Source organism: Oncorhynchus clarkii, chromosome 2 (genome assembly GCF_045791955.1).
Source record: "Oncorhynchus clarkii lewisi isolate Uvic-CL-2024 chromosome 2, UVic_Ocla_1.0, whole genome shotgun sequence".
NCBI lineage: Eukaryota > Metazoa > Chordata > Actinopteri > Salmoniformes > Salmonidae > Oncorhynchus > Oncorhynchus clarkii.
Genome location: NC_092148.1, coordinates 27245993 through 27258256, shown reverse-complemented (window position 1 = coordinate 27258256; position 12264 = coordinate 27245993).

The following is a 12264-nucleotide window of genomic DNA, read 5'->3' as shown; positions in this document are numbered from 1 at the left end:
CACAGAGACAGAAAACAACTACCCACAACACATAGTGGAAAAACAGGCTGCTTAAGTATGGTTCTCAATCAGAGACAACGATTGCCAGCTGCCTTTGATTGGGAACCATACCAGGCCAAACACATAGAAATACAAAACCTAGACTACAAAACATAGAATGCCCACCCCAACTCACACCATGACCAAACTAAAACAGAGACATAAAAAAGGAACTAAGGTCAGGACGTGACATAATCCAAGTTTATCCTTTTAAAAGGATAATTGATCATTAGAAAACCCTTTTGCAATTATGTTAGCATAGCTGAAAACTGTTGTGCTGATTAATTAAGCAATAAAACTGGCCTTCTTTAGACTAGTTGAGTATCTGGAGCATCAGAATTGGTGGTTTTGATTACAGGTTCAAAATGTCTGGAAACAAAGACCTTTCTTCTGAAACTCGTCAGTCTACTCTTGTTCTGAGAAATGAAGGCTATTCCATGTGAGAAATTGCCAAGAAACTGAAGATCTGGTACAATGCTGTGAACTACTCCCTTCACAGAACAGCGCAAACTGGCTCTAACCAGAATAGAAAGAAGAGTGGGAGGGCCCGGTGCACAACTGAGCAAGAGGACAAGTACATTAGAGTGTTAAGTTTGAGAAACAGATGCCTCACAAGTTCTCAACTGGCAGCTTCATTAAAAAGTACCCTGTGTTTTGTGCATACTATTTAATGAAGCTGCCAACAAACATTTTGAGTGTTTGTTGCAGCTCATTCCAGTCGCTAGCTGCAGCGAACTGAAAAGACGAGCGTCCAGGGATGTGTGTGCTTTGGGGACCTTTAACAGAATGTGAGCGGCAGAACAGGTGTTGTATGTGGAGGATGAAGGCTGCAGTAGATATCTCAGATGGGGGGAGTGAGGCCTAAGAGGGTTTTATAAATAAGCATCAACTGGTGGGTCTTGCGACGGGTATACAGAGATGACCAGTTTACAGAGGAGTATAGAGTGCAGTGATGTGTCCTATAAGGAGCATTGGTGGCAAATCTGATGGCCGAATGGTAAAGATCATCTAGCCGCCATCATCTAGCCGCCAACATCTAGCCACACTTACCTGCCTATCTATAAATGTCTCCGTAATCCGGCATGGGTAGGATGGTCATCTGAATCAGGGTTCATTTGGCAGACGAGCGATTGCAGTAGAGGAAACCAAGTCTAGATTTAACTTTAGCCTGCAGCTTTGATATGTGCTGAGAGAAGGACAGTGTGCCGTCTAGCCATACTCCCAAGTACTTGTATGAGGTGACTAACTCAAGCTCTAAACCCTCAGAGGTGGTAATCACACCTGTGGGGAGAGGGGCATTCTTCTTACCAAACCACTTGACCTTTGTTTTGTAGGTGTTCAGAACAAGGTTAAAGGTAGAGAAAGCTTGTTGGAGAGAGGCAGTTAGAAAACCAGGCCAAAGACCCCTCATGGACACCAATACTCCTTAGCCAGCCCACAAGAATGGAATGGTCTACCATAAAAAAAGATTTGGCCAAGTCAATAAAAATAGCAGCACAACATTGCTTAGAATCAAGGGCCATGGGGACATCATTGAGGACCTGTCAGGTTACAGTGACACATCCATAACCTGAGTGGAAACCAGACTGCATACCAGAGAGAATACCATAGACATCAAGAAAGCCAGTCAGTTGATTATTGACAAGTTGTTCCAACACTTTTGATAAACAGGGTAAAAGTAGTGTTTTAAATAAAAACCATCAGTGCTTGGATTTAGGGTTTTATTAGTGTTCACTGGATTTATAACTATCATTTTCCAGATTAAATGTCATTATGAGAGCTAATGGCAAACACATTTTGGAAAATTGCAATATCTCACAAAGTTTCAAAGCACAACACATTACAAAAATGACATCTTTCAAACACCTAAATAATGCAAAGTGTGTCAATCTATTACCCAAGTCTCCCTAAACAGCAGTCTAGTTGTTTGACTAGACACCACGGCAATGTCAGATGCAGCACTAATTGAAAAGTTAATTATCTTTTCTAAGCCATCAGCTGTCATTTGGGCAGATCAGATTCTAGCACAGCCTCCCGGGACCAACTTTATTTTCTTCTTAATGGCTCGGGGCCTTCCATTTAGCTGTGTGGGAACATTTGGTCATTGAAAGTACCATTTATACAGCATTGTTTAATTAAAGTCAAATTAAGAGAACGGTATGCAGAATTTAATTTCTTGTATAAATGATTGTCTAAAAAACTGGGTGCAAGTTAGATCATCAAACTTTTCATTATCTTTCCCATCTCTCGAGGTGCCTATGTTGTTTTGCTGACGCCTCTCTGCATCTTGTTGACGGCTCCCGAAACATAAATGAGAGGAAATCACCCACAATGCACTGCATATCTCTTCAATGAATTCGTTTTTTTGCTCTACCTTTTCCAAAACATGGAGTGAAATAGGTTGTGAGAACTTGTTTATCTAATTTCCTTTTCAAAAATGTCGCCCTGAATTGTATCACTACAAAGGAGGTTTAAGTCTATAGAAGATAACTGTCACTAAAGTGTTGAAATCAATGGCTATTTGAAATTCCAGAGGATTTAGGTTTACAATCCATTTAAATAAGTAAGGATTAAGCCATCATGATTACAAGGGTACAACAAAGTGCATTCTGCCAAAGTTTGAGAGTGGCTTAGACCCAAAACTGCATTATTGAAATCTCATTACAGTGCATTGTGCATTGTGTACAATATAAACTCACAGACTATTTCCTCCTGTTCTTGTGGTTCACATCATGACTTTAGAAAAGCCTTGCGTTGGTGCTGAAGGAAAAGATAAATATTCCATCCCAAATGTTGTCTTGAGACAAATGCTTTTGTGTACCACATTGCTTTCCGTAGTCACATTCCTTCTGAGGGTCAGCATCAGTGTAATTGATTCTGCTTCATCTTATTCCATTTGTTATTAAGGCCACATCGCTCTCCATGGGAACGCCTAATTGGTCTTCCCAGGTGGCCACTTGGAGAAACAGACAGAGTCAGTCTAACAGTCACTCGCTGTGTCCAGTGGGACAGCAGCTGATAAAAAATGTACTTCATCTTGCAACTATAGGATTCTGCCTGTGTTGCGCTCAAATTAAGGTATCTCGCTCAAATGAATTATGTTTTTTGTTTGTTTTGAGATTTGCATTTGTGTCAATCAAGTAAATGTATTCTGTGCAACTTCCAGCACGCGTTTACTGTGAACACTGAGGCTGTACCCACTTTAAGTTACAGTTTTAACAGTTACCAAGTAGGCTACTGTGGCTATTTGATCATAATGTAGGCCTACCAGAGTGGCCTAACATCAAAACAATGGAGAAAATGCATCTCATAATAACATGGAAACAGCTGTTCTATCAATCAGCCTACAGTAGCAGCCAATGTGTGGTGTTCAATGTAGGTCTACATTCCATGAGACTTTTGAAAAAAAAACATGCAGGGCTTGACATGAACCTGTTCATCCACTTGTCCTTCAGACAAGGAGGTGACTGAAAGTGTTGTTGTGTTGTTTGATGCAAGAAACCACTTTACAAAATAAAATGCATGTTATTCCCATACCATTATGACAGAGAATCAGACAAATTATGTTAGCTACTTAGCTTATTCAAGCATTCCTCAAAATACAACACTGCCCTTTTATGATGTAAAATCTCTTTACCTGACTCACTTTTCAAAGTGTTGTGCTCCTGTAGGAAGCAATCACTCCCCTATTGCTGACTACAAATGATCTATAAGTGGGATAGTAACTCACTAACTAGCAAAGGATATTAACAAAAATAATGTATGTCTAATACAGCTCTAATTGGTTATGCCGAGTACGGGCTGAGTCGGGCTGAGTTGTGCAATAGAATCCTACTCCAATGTGTTCTACCTACAACAAAATCTCTTGCATCGTTTTGCATGCTGAGTCTTGCATAGTTCGTTTTATTTCGATATGTTGCTTTTCAAGTGGATAATATTGCGTTGATTCGATCACAATTGCCACAGTAAAGGGAAACAGTTGATATAGTGTTAACTAACAGGGAAAGTTGAGTGAAGTTCAATCTCGTGCTTCGTTCAGCAGGCTTGTATTTCTTCTGCTTTCTTCTACAAGGCAGTCCCAGTTTCGAGGGTCATTGGTGTCAACCATGTTCAATGTCTTCATGAGGGCAACTTTTTTTTGTAGAATAACTTAGTTTGTACGTACACACTGCACTAGTGTGCAATTTGAGGAGATTGATGCCTTACTTTGTAAGGTAGACGGGTTATGACGATATGTGTACATTTATCATTTGCTACGTGTAGGCCTATGGAACACAGTGACATTTTCAGAAGGTCAGAGAGAGCAGCTTGCAAAACGTTTTCTAATATAACAGCTGTAACTGTTTTAAAATCTCTATTGGCATCATGGTGAAATCCCTGACGGGTCTTCTTCCTCTCCAACAACTGAGTTTGGAGGGACACCTGTGTCTTTGTAGTGACTTGGTGTATAGATACACCATCCAAAGTGTAATTAATAACTTCACAATGCTCAAAGGGATATTCAGACATTTTTACATTTTTACACATCTACCAATTAGTGCCCTTCTTTGCGAGGCATTGAAAAACCTCCCTGATCTTCACTACTCAACTGAGGAACCTTACAGACAATTGTATGTGTAGGGTATAGAGATGTCATTCAAAAATAATGTTAACCACTATCATTGAACACGGAAGGAGTCCATGCAACCTATTATAGGATTTGTTATGCACATACTGTATTTACTCCTGAACTTATTTAGGCTTGCCACAACAACGTCTTTGAATACTTATTTGCTCAAGACATTTCAGCTTTACATATTTTATTAATTTGAAACATTTTCTACAAACAAAATTCCACTTTGACATTATGGGGTATAAGTAATAAGTTAACGTTAAATGGGGCCTTCCTCAGCTGGAGCAAAAAAATAGGATACTAAGTTCTTATAATGACTTACTCTTTTTACAGAGAGTAGGCTACTGAGACAGACAGTGATGTGGCGCTCAGTGGTGAGGCTGAGGCAGTCTGCAATCACTGTGGTATAATAAAAAACGGGGACTGCGTCCAAGATGCCCAATTGTGGTTTTCAAGGTAATCTACTCACGTTCTCATACGCCAATTCATGGACCATGTATATCTGGGTTGACCATCTGGGTAGCCCTAGCAATCAGTGAGCACAGGGAGCAGCGCGGGCAGCACCGAAGTCATCACGTCATCCAAAAACCTGGCAGACGTTGGATGAATATAACATTTGAATATCTTTGACTGTGAGTTATGAAGAAAAAAAATAGGCCTCAGCGACTATTATTTGAATAATTAAATGGATGTTTTGTGATGACTAAAGTTTCTTATTAGGAATTTTCAAATCTGACTTCTCTATGTGGCCGTCTGTGGAAATTGTCTTTCTGGGCCGGGTGTCATTTCAACTGCAGTACTGAAGCAAAACTATAGGAGCAATCAAAACCGTGCTTCTAGACCGGAAACCCTGGCTCCTTGGCTGCAATGCATGCAGGAGGAAGCAGAGGAGACAGAGAGAGAAGAAGCAAGCAGAGACAGAGGCTAGTACAGTGGTTCCCAAACGTAGGGTTGGGGCCCCATGCGGGGCCCCTAAGAAAATCTGTTCTAATCTTATCAAACAAGTCTTGAACAACAAAAAGATATGTTTCAATATGCTATCTTCCCTGTAGGCCTATATTGAAATGCAATCAAACAATACAGTTCTAAAAATACGTTTTCATTTATATATTGGTGGTTGTTCATCTTACCTCGATCACCCACTGGAGTTCATAGTTAACCCATTACCCACCTTTTTATTTACCACTACATCACTGATATTAATACAGAATCATAAGTAATATTCTAATACATCATGTGAATGTGAGAATACGATCATCTGTGTGCTCTGTTGATGTCTGTTTGTGTGTCGTTTTATTAGAACCTCCACACACCCCCCTTTCAGACCTCACTAAAACTCAATCCCTGCTTTACAGCCCTATTTGCCATGATTACGTGCCACTTCCCTCAACTTCAATGTTGCCCAGGTAGCTACTGTTTGTCTGTCTGTCTGGTGCGTCGTGGAACATTGTTCTCTTAGCTCTTTATCTGCTTCCTGTCACAATTGTCACAAAAATGTCCTCGGTAGCTAACTTACAATTTAAACTTACACAATCAGTTTTCACTCCTCAAATATGTCATTACCTCTGCAAACAAATCAGAGTGCAGTTGCTTGGTATCCATTTAACCTATCAGTCATGATCAATGACTGATCAGTGATCGTGCTACATAACTGGGGTTTTTCAAGTCTGGGTTAGGCTCTATTCATATAATCTCACAGTTTATTGATTATGGCAAATTTGACGGTAAATAGATTAATACTATATACTATCCAAATGTCAAAATGAACTCTGAAAATGACGCCCCGCCAATTACAGTTCCTATGGTATGACTCAACATATGAATTGAACAAATACTTTGAACTTTCCCATGCTTTGTTGTGGCAGTAATTCTTTTCAGAATGCCCTCAATTTACCTGAAGTAATTCAACACAATTTTCCCAGTACTTTGCTAGACCACAAAGAAGTCAAGGTACAAAGACAAGTGAACTGAGAGAAACAGGGCCCCAAACATTTCTGTTTTATCCTCACATACCATTCTGTGTAAGATAGCATGGGTTTATTCCATGAAATCACACCAAACAACGTAAAATAAGAAGAGATAGTGACAGAGATTTGTACTTTAGGAAGTTGTTTTGGAAATAAAAAAAATGTACGTGAGATAGAGGTCTCAACAGTAACATGGGCATGTGAAAGGTTTTCAGTAGTATCTTTTTTCCCAACAATAAATATTGATTTGAAAATGAACGTACACATGTTTGGAGGATACAAGAAGAGCAAATTTTATTAAAATGCATCTGAGTTTAAAATGAGTTTAAAATGATGATATCTGAATGCAGAAATCACTGTGGATCTCCATTGCCCAGCTTTAGCATCTCAGGGTTAAATAGTATTATCTGTTGTGATTAAGGAGTGTGTAAACGATACCTGATCTACCACTGAGACAGCCATGGGTGTCAATAGGGCTAATTAGCTCATTACACTGCTATTTAACTGTGCCATAATCATTCCATGTCATCACTTAAGCCTTGGTAGAGCATTGGGGCTTTGAGGGCTGAATACCCTGCAACCCCTGAAATGATCTGAAATATGGAATACTTTAGTTTGAGTGACTGGTTGAAAAGTTTGTTTGTATAGCTTTTATGGACTTATCTTTTTCCTTTCAGTGTCCCTTCTCCAGCAACACACCCTCACAAAGAAAATCACCCCCCAAAAAGTTATATGTGATGCTCATGTCTTTCTCTGTGAGTCTGTGGATGTTAAGGGCCACTTCTATACTCAGAATTCCCCTCTCTATGGACTGATAGCACACATTTAGGCAAAACAGACACAGAAACATTGGGCAGAAAAGTTTCAGTGCAGTCACATTTATTAAACCTTTTACTCCCCTCTCTTTTTGTCAACCTGCCACTTGTATAATTCCATTGATTCAATTCACCATGTTATCTTCTCATATCCCACATATTCCATAGGACAGTCATGCCTTCACTGACAGTCTCTAGTTGAGGAGAAGGGGGATGACTTCAGGGCCTCAGTGCTCTCTGTGAAAGGAATGTGTTTGGTGTGGCATCAGCTCACTGCTGGCATCTAGGAGATGAGCTGCCAGTCCCCCATCATATGCCACCATCACACACACACACGCACGCACGCACACACACACACACACACACACACACACACACACACACACACACACACACACACACACACACACACACACACACACACACACACACACACAGACATCGACCGTCACACTCGGCTCTCACCTTGTGCAGGGTAGTGATAGGCAGAGGAGGACGATCGAGGCTCCTTATCGACGCCAATCCAGATGAACCTACAGACACGCTCCCCAATATGCCAGTCTCACTCGCTCTGTATTTGGCCACCATTAGTCGTCTTTTAACTTCAGCAGTCCTAAGGCTAGGGGGGCCCCACTGCCAAGGTGCTCTTGTGATTTGCTACGTCTCCCTGGGCTACAGGGCCTGTGGGCTTACTGGCCCATGGAGACTTAAGCCCCAGCCTCCCTGGGGCTCTCGACCAACTCAAGCGCTTGGCATGGGCTGAACCGCCCCACAGATCCTTCCCAGAGCAGTGGATGACTATAATATCCTTCCACCGAGGGCCATGTCAGTCACGTGTCATTTGAAAGGATGAAGGGAATGTGTTAACTGGAGCTGGCCTGCTGGAGAGAGGGAGTTCACCTGCCTTCACATCACATCCCTCTCTCATAGGGTTCCAGTCAATGATGGCTTAAAATGGACCCGTACTTAACTGTAGAATAATTGGCATTTTGAGATTGAAGTGTATAATGTACCCATGTCATTAGTGAGGCCTGGTTTAGATTATAGTACAACTATCTTAGTTGACAGTTAAAGTCACATTACCAAGTACAATGGAAAGCAAGTGTTAGTTTTACAGTATATCAATTATGTCAATTTCACCTCTATTCTAAATGTACTCACTGAATCAGAGGGAGTTATCAGTATTGCATTTTCTTCATTGTCTGTCTTATTGCAGTAGCAACAGCTTTCTCCTTTGTGAGACGTATTATCCTTATAGCTAATTACTTGGAGACATATATCATTTCATAAGAACTGTCACAAGTAACAAAATAATTCAACCGAGACCGCGCCACTTCAACACGAATATATCCAAGGGGTTACAAACGCATTGAGAGATTACTGTCATTTTTTATTTAGACATGTTGTTATTTTAATTCTCTCCGACTGCTTTGCCTTGATGGTTTTGATTAATATCTCTAGGAAGTGTTTGTGAGTAAGACGTATACCGCGATTCATCTGCAAAATAATCCAATCATTACCAGCTAATGACAGGGGGGTGAAAAATGACGCGTCTACCCGGGTACTCCCCAGCATGCGCGATGGCCCAATAGACATGGTGGATGTGGGCCCCACCTGTCACAGCATTGCAGTAATTGCATTATGGGTCCTCTCGCTCTCTCCTCTTCTCGCTGTCTCCCTCCATCCTTTGCAGTTCAGCTGCACAGACAATACTGGTCTTAATGAAGCCGTCTGACGAGGTGGCAATTACAGACTTCTGTCGCCGTCACCGGGGGCAACCAGGAGCGGGGGGAGGGGCGTGCTGATGCCCTGAGGGCCCTCCACACCCCCTGGTTGGGTTTAATAGGAGGGAGGAGGGAGGCTAAGCTGCTGTCAGAAGCAACTTGGGGCACAGAAGGATGAAGGGTTACTGTATGGGTAAACTAGAACAAGATAGTGTTAATGTGGGGATGGTGAGACTGAGGAACTCAGCAGGGCCTAGTGCAATGATATAGCAATATGATCAGCTTGAAACTCTTGTGTAAAACCTTCATCTTTGCCTGTTGACTTAACGATCATGTGATATACAGTGCTTTCAGAAGGTTTTGATACCCCTTGAATTATAACACATTTTGTTGTGTTACAGCCTGAATTTAAAATGTATTAAATTGTTTTTTTCTCTCACCCATCTACACACAATACCCCACAATGATGAAGTGAAAACACGTTTTTAGAACTGTTTGTAAATGTATTGAAGATTAAATACAGAAATATCTTGTATATACAGAAATATCTTATGTTGTAGAAGCACCTTTGGCAGGGATTACAGCTGTGAGTCTTTCTGGGTAAGTCTCTAAGAGGTTTCCATACCTGGATTGTGTAGCATTTGCCTATTGTTATTTTTTTAAATCCATAAGCTCTGTCAAATTGGTTGTTGATCATTGCTAGACAACCATTTTTAGGTCTTGCCATAGATTTTCAAGTAGATTTAACTCAAAAATTTAACTCGGCCACTCAAGAACATTCCATGTCTTTGTGGTAAGCAACTCCAGTGTAGACTTGGCCTGGGATTTTAGGTTATTGTCATGCTGAAAGGAGACATTTTCCTCTAGGATTTTGCCCGTAGTTAGCTCCATTACGTTTCTTTTTTTATCCTGAAAAACTCCCCAGTCCTTAATGATTACAAGCATACCCATAACATGAGGCAGCCACCACTATGCTTGCAAATATTTAGAGTGGTATTCAGTAATGTGTTGTATTGGATTTGCCGCAAACACTTTTTATTCAGGACAGAAAGTAATACTGCTCTGCCACATTTTTTGCAGTATTACTTTAGTACCTTGTTGCAAACCAGAATGCATGTTTTGGAATATTTGTATTCTGTACAGGCTACCTTCTTTTCGCTCTGTCAATTATGTTAGTATTGTGGAGTAACTACAATGTTGTTGATCCATCCTCAGTTTTCTCCTATCATAGCCATTCAACTCTGTAACTGTTTTAAAGTCACCATTGGCCTCATGGTGAAATCCCTAAGAGGTTACCTTCCTCTCCGACAACTGAGTCAGGAAAGACACCTGTATCTTTGTAGTGACTGGGTGTATTGATAGACCATCCAAAGTGTAATTAATAACTTCACCATGCTCAAAGGGATATTCAATGTCTGCCTTTTGTATTTGTTTTGAGGTAGTCATTCCAAAATAATGTTAAACACTATTACTGCACACAGAGTGAGTCCATGCAACTTATTATGTGACTTGTAAAGCAAAGTTTTACTCCTGAACTTCTTTAGGCTTGTCACAATAAAGGGGTTGAATAATTATTGACTCAAGACATTTCAACTTTTTATTTTTAAATCTATTTTAATATTTCGGGGGTATTGTGTGTTGGCCAGTGACCCAAAAATCAAAATTGAATCAATTTTAAATTCAAAAGGAGTGAAAACGGGGGTGGGGTGTAAATACTTTCTGAAGGCTGTGTAAATACTGTAAATACTGTAAATACTGTAAATACCATGTTATGGATCATTTATTACTGCTTTGGCATTTCATGTTTCATGTTCTGTATGATTCTAGAGTACAACAGTTAACGTATAATAAGGCAAAGTATGGACGCGAAGAAATGACCTGCCACATATCGCACAAGCCTTACGTCAACATGCAGCGACATTTAAAGGTTTTACACAGGAGTTTTACACTGCTGATAGTTGCATCATTGCAATGGGCAAAGTATGGAAGCAAAGATATAGCAAAGAAAGAATGGATGCCAAGAAATAAATTCAAATCAGTGAACTCTCCTTATATGTCAACAAGTGTATGTCTACTCTCTATAAAGTTGTTAAATAGTTTAACACGGATGCAATTTTTTCTCTCAATTATTTATCTTCTTGGACAAATGTTAATTGAATCAGGTCGTAAATGCTAGGCTGAAGTGTTTTGATGGCGTTAATGAAGCTGACACTTGCGACACGCTCACTCACTCCTCCTCTCCCCCCGTCACACTACCCCACCCCTGATTGGCCTCAGGTGTGCCCTGACGCTTACAGATGTTGCCATGGTTACATCATGTATTCCACTCCTATATAATTATGTGGAATAACTTGACGTGGCTCCTCAACATAACAAAATAGTGCAAATATACAGTGCCTTGCGAAAGTATTCGGCCCCCTTGAACTTTGCGACCTTTTGCCACATTTCAGGCTTCAAACATAAAGATATAAAACTGTATTTATTTGTGAAGAATCAACAACAAGTGGGACACAATCATGAAGTGGAACGACATTTATTGGATATTTCAAACTTTTTTAACAAATCAATAACTGAAAAATTGGGCGTGCAAAATTATTCAGCCCCATTAAGTTAATACTTTGTAGCGCCACCTTTTGCTGCGATTACAGCTGTAATAAGTCGCTTGGGGTATGTCTCTATCAGTTTTGCACATCGAGAGACTGACATTTTTTCCCATTCCTCCTTGCAAAACAGCTCGAGCTCAGTGAGGTTGGATGGAGAGCATTTGTGAACAGCAGTTTTCAGTTCTTTCCACAGATTCTCGATTGGATTCAGGTCTGGACTTTGACTTGGCCATTCTAACACCTGGATATGTTTATTTTTGAACCATTCCATTGTAGATTTTGCTTTATGTTTTGGATCATTGTCTTGTTGGAAGACAAATCTCCGTCCCAGTCTCAGGTCTTTTGCAGACTCCATCAGGTTTTCTTCCAGAATGGTCCTGTATTTGGCTCCATCCATCTTCCCATCAATTTTAACCATCTTCCCTGTCCCTGCTGAAGAAAAGCAGGCCCAAACAATGATGCTGCCACCACCATGTTTGACAGTGGGGATGGTGTGTTCAGCTG